This window comes from Magnolia sinica, chromosome 10 (genome assembly GCF_029962835.1).
Source record: "Magnolia sinica isolate HGM2019 chromosome 10, MsV1, whole genome shotgun sequence".
NCBI classification, from domain to species: Eukaryota; Viridiplantae; Streptophyta; class Magnoliopsida; order Magnoliales; family Magnoliaceae; genus Magnolia; species Magnolia sinica.
Genome location: NC_080582.1, coordinates 60,641,016 through 60,646,738, shown reverse-complemented (window position 1 = coordinate 60,646,738; position 5,723 = coordinate 60,641,016).

Here is a 5,723-nt window from a genome sequence, read left to right as displayed (position 1 = left end):
CATAGGTATATGTATGATCAGTTTTGTAAATGGAAGAACATAAGTTAGGTTTCTAGAGTGATTAGGGGGTAGATCATATGTATCATTAGATTCGAGTGTCTTGTTCACATGTGTAAGTTTCTCATATTGTAGTTCAGATTATGGGTTAAGCATATTCATAGGTGATTAACAAAATAAAAAGATCAGAATCTCAACTTGATGTGTGTACGAGTGGATGTAGAAATCAAGTAGCTATTTTAATATGATCGGGTGGTTCAAAATCAAAGTAGATGGTTAGATGTCTCTATCCAGCAGTGCATATTTGACTGAGTAATTGGTTATGATGTACAAGTGAGAATATTTAGGTATATCATGATCTTATCTTTAAATCAATGGTTAGATTGCTTGATCTATGAATGAAGATTACTCCCAACGGTCGGATTCGTGTTGGAGAATAGATGCAAGGTTATGAATCTAGATTGGTATCATACACATACATAATAAGTTAAATTTTATGGTGACACTCGAGAAATTTCAATACTCGGGTATTGAAAAGTTTGGGGTGTTACAAGTGCCGATTGGCCAAATAGACTAGCAAGCTAGCAATAGTTAAAGCATCATTCCCTTAACTATAGAAGTGGGCTCACTTAGCCTCTCATATAATGATTACTTGTAACTAGCTTACATCTCAAGTTCCATGGGCAAGTAGGTTTTCATAAGCCCAAGGCACTAGGCCGAACAGAAGAATAGCCAATGTTATGCAAATGCCCATACATTTAAGTGTCCTCAATAGCACACTGAGGCCCCACACCTCTTGTGAATACCTAACAAATGGCCACCAGGGCTCACATAGCATGTGCATACATAAGGTGCATAGGTTATGGTGGTACACAAGTTCTCGCATGCATCATCATTATAATAAACATCATTCAACATCAAATTCACCATCACAACCTACATCATATAAGCATGTGTATCGAATACACAACATATAAGGATTCACAGACGTCAATCATCCATCACTATCATACATACCCTGGGCATTAGTTGTCTGTCATGCATGAGGTTATCCTTATGTTCACCAACATCATCCATGCATTAAGTAAAACATGGTTGTCTTATCTACGTTATCATCACGACAATCAATGTGTGCATTATTATCACTTAGATATCAAGCATGGTGGTCAACTAGCATGTTTAGTCATCAAACCTATATATACATCATATCATTATCATTACCATTAAGAACATTTTCACTTCTTGATTAACATAAGAAATGTCATAAGTACCACAAATAATTACTCATTCATCATCAATGCATATGCCCAAATTCACCATCCATTAAATCATATCTATCATTTCAACCAACAACTCACCATCATCGTTATCATGTTACTACATATGTATCATCATATCAACCATCACTAGGTGCATCCAACCTAGTGTGAGTTCCACATTGTGTAAGTGATATGGTTTCTTGCTCCTTTGATTGTCAAATTTTCTAGTGCCAAAGCCACACAATCTGTGTGTCTTGTGTAGCACATTGATATATATATATGTTCAAGACAATGCATTACACGTACAAGGACTATGCTTCAAGTTAAGAACAAAGATCTACTTCAAGAAATGCAAGATCATGTACACTATTCACTTCTTTAAGCTTCAAAGTTCAATGTTTTAAAGTGACATTGAAAGACAAGTCAACTGTTCATACTCAAGACTCAAGGTGAAGTACAACTCAAGTATTACAAAATCAAGCTTCAAAAGATCTCAAGTTCAAGCTTCATTATGTGTCAAGATCTCAAACTTCATGAACTTCAAAGATCATCTATCATCTGAAGAAAAGAAGGTTCAATGTTCATATATCATGTCCAAGGTATGAAAGACCTTAGATTGACCTTAGGGTAGGTCATTTTGAATACATAATTCAATTGATTCATTTTATAATTGAATGGTCTGTTTCTCGACTAGTCCTGGACTCTTTTCGACTAGTCCTAGCACTGGCTCGACCAGTTTAAGAAATTTCACGACCAGTCCTAAATTTAATGAATATTTTCAGCATTTTTTGTTAAGCCACGACCAATCCTGGAGACTACTCGACTGGTCGTGTGAACAGTGCATGACTTGTTCACGACCAATCTTGCAGCTACGACTCAAACTCCTGTGACTATATCAGGTTCCTCATGACCAGTCGTGAAGGTCCCACAACCAATCGTAGATGGCCTACGACCCTTCGTAGAATGACTTTCTCTTATCGTGCCCAAATTTCAAAAATCTATTAGTTCTATGACCAGTCGTGGAAACCTCAGGACCAGTCGTGAACTTGATTTGTTCAGCTATAAATAGACAACGAATTTCAAAGTTTAATATCCAATTCAAGCTAAATCAATTCATCACTCTGAGAGATAAGTTAGTCATTTATTTAAGCTATATTGTGCATATTTAATATTCTCTTTTATTAGCTTTGTATATTTGATTTTGTATTCCGCATTCCAATCTGATTTGAAAGTAGGAATGAAGAGTTCCTACTTCTTAGAATCAAAATCAAATAGAGCTAGCCCAACTTGATTTAATTTAAAATCAATTTAGAATCTAGAACCATTTCATAAGTGAGTGTGGACATTGAACTTTTATATTCGAACTTCTACTCCGATTTAGTTCTTCTGGGCTGCAACAAAAGGAGAATATCCAGGTATTTTACATTTGTGTAAATCTTCTGTTTTTGGTTTTTTTTGAGATTAAGCCAGAAAAATCTCATTCTTTAGGTTATCTGAGGAGATCTAAAAAACTCAGAGTATGGGGTTTTTGAATTGTGTAAGCCCACTTGAAAGGCACAATTGTGAAGGTTTTGGGTGAACCTGGAAACGCTAATATCCACTGTGTGAGGATATTATGAGTGGAGTAGTTGTGTGGCTGTTGTTTAACAGATGGTGTACACACAGGCGAACCACTATAATTTGTTGTGTTTTTGGATGTGTGGTTTATTTTCTATATCTTTTATCATTCAAGTTTGTGGGATGTATTTATAGATGTGAATGTTGTAATCTTTTACATTTCAAGCTTTGTGGGGACTGTTGTAATAGCTTAGAATTTCATTTCTAGTTATTTCCTTTTTATTCCTCTGTATCAAGTTTGAGTTTTTGATACACAGACCTTTCTAGGAATCAGGTTGTCCTACCATAAACCTTTGGTTTTTGATGTAAGGTTGTCCTTAGAATAGCATCTGTATCAATCTCTCAATACTTGTTCTTTTGAGGTTGTATTTAATTTTTGTATTGTGGATTGTTTACAGTGCTATCTTTACTTTAATTGTTTAAATTCCGTTGTTATCATTTTAATTTGGCATAGTCCTATTCACCCCCCCTCCCCTCTATGACATATAGCTCGGCCTTTACAAGTGGTATCAGAGCCTAATAGCTCATTTTAATTGTTATATTTTTAGATTTATTTCCTGAGCTAATCAATCTGAGCTATTTATAAGATGTCAAATTTTGATAGCCTTTCAGTCACTGGGCCTCCACCATTTGATGGCACCAATTATGCCCATTGGAAAGCCAGAATGAGCATTTTCTTAAAATCCATGAATGAGAGCGTGTGGCAAGCCACAGTGACTGAATGGACCCCTCCTACCACTGAAGTGACTAGTATCGATAGATCAAAATCTATGAGAGTAACACCTTATTTTTCTTGGACCACTCTTCAGAAAAGTGAGAGTAGTGCCAATACAAAAGCACTAAATGCAATCATTTGCACACTATCACCGGATGAATTCAAAAGAATTATATCCTGTGATTTTGCAAAGCAAGCCCGGGATATTTTAGAAATGACACACGAGGGAACATCAATTGTCAAGAAATCTAAAGTCCAAATCCTCACAACCAAATTTGAGGAAATACATATGGAAGAAAATGAAATGTTCATGGACTTCTATACAAGATTAAATGACATTGTGAACTCTATGTGGGGTCTTGGCGATAAAATCCTAGAAAGTAAAGTGTGTGCAAAGATACTACACTCACTACATAAACGGTTTAATTCAAAGGTGACAGCGATCTAGGAACTTCGTGATACAGACAATATGAGGGTAGAAGAACTAGTTGTCTCTTTACAGACTTATGAGTTAACTTTTAAAGCTCCTTAAGGTAAATGTATTGCCCTTAAATCTTCTAAATGCTTTTCTCAAGAAAATTGTAGTAATTCAGATTTTGAAAACTCTGAAGATGATATGGCCCTTTTAGCTAAAAAATTTTATAAAAATTTTAAAAGTAAAAAGAGGGTTGATTTTTAAAAAATAAATGATAAGAAAAGATCTAAATCTAAAACTTGGAAATCATTAAAAGATAGCCAATGCTTCAACTGACATGAATATGGGCATTTAACAAACAAGTGAAATGAATGTTGGCTACTTGGGATGAATCTTCTAGCACTGAAGCCTCTTCTGAATCAGAAGATTCTGAAACCGAATCGGGCAATGAACTTAAAGCCCTTATGACTCTATCCAAGTTCACTTTTTCAGATCATGATGTTCAACTAGTAAAGAAAATCTAAATAGTGATCATGATAATGAAGAAGATCTTCAAGATGCTTATAATGCCCTTTACAAGGAAAGTTGTAAAATTGCTGTTAAATTAAAAATTCAAAAAGAAAAGTTTTTAAAGCTTAAAGAAAATTTTGATTCTCTTATTTTAGAAAAATCACACATTTCAGATTGTTTTGAAAAATCAAAATGTGATTTAGATTTCAAAAACTCCCTGATTGAAAATCTGAAATTCGAAAATGAAAAACTTAAACTTGAAGTCTCTTCACTTTTGAGTTTAAAGGATACATGGAGGTATGCCCAAGGTGATCCAAAGTTAGAAAAGCTTCTTTCTGGATCTAGAAAATGTGGCGACCAATCTAGATTGGGCTACGACAAAAGTATTCCTCCCAAACATAAGAATACTCCTAAATTTGTGAGAGGGGAGTCTTCAAACTCAAAAGGGAAAAGCTTGAATCAAAATCATTTTAAAAATGTTAAGTCTTTTCAAACTTTAAAACCTAAAAGTAACCATATCAACTATAAAAATCAGAACCGAAACCCTTTAGCTGAGAAGATAGTTGATTTACTCAAGGAGCTCTTAAAATCTAACTCAGTAGGTCATTCTTACTACAACTACAAATACAAGAAGACCAACTATATTCTTAAACCCAAAACCGTTATGAAATGGGTTCCTAAGGTTACTAGCTTAGTTGCCCACACCGCTTTTAAAACTTCATGCCATTCAAAGTGGTACCTAGACAGTGGAAGCTTTAGGCACATGACTGGTGACAAAAGTCTGTTCACCACTCTTAAAGACGTGACTGATGGTTCAGTCACATTTGATGATGGAGCAACTGCAGGATTATTGGCCAAGGTATGGTTCAACTTTCTAACCTCCCTTTATTTGATAATATATTATATGTAGAAGGTTCAAAACATAACTTATTAAGCATTTCGCAAATACGCGATAAAAATTATAGCGTAAAATTTTCTAACTTAGGGTGTGAAATTTTAAACAAAAAAGGTTCTGTAATATTAACTGGTCGCAGAACTTCTGAAAGTAGATAAAATATGTGGTGAATGTCAGATTGGTCCATACCGATATTGTAAGTGACTCTAGCTCATCTAATCAATCGTGTTACATGGTCCATACCGATGAGACCGAATTATGGCAAAAGCGCCTGGGACATGTACACTACCACAATTTGTATAGATTGAGCAAAAG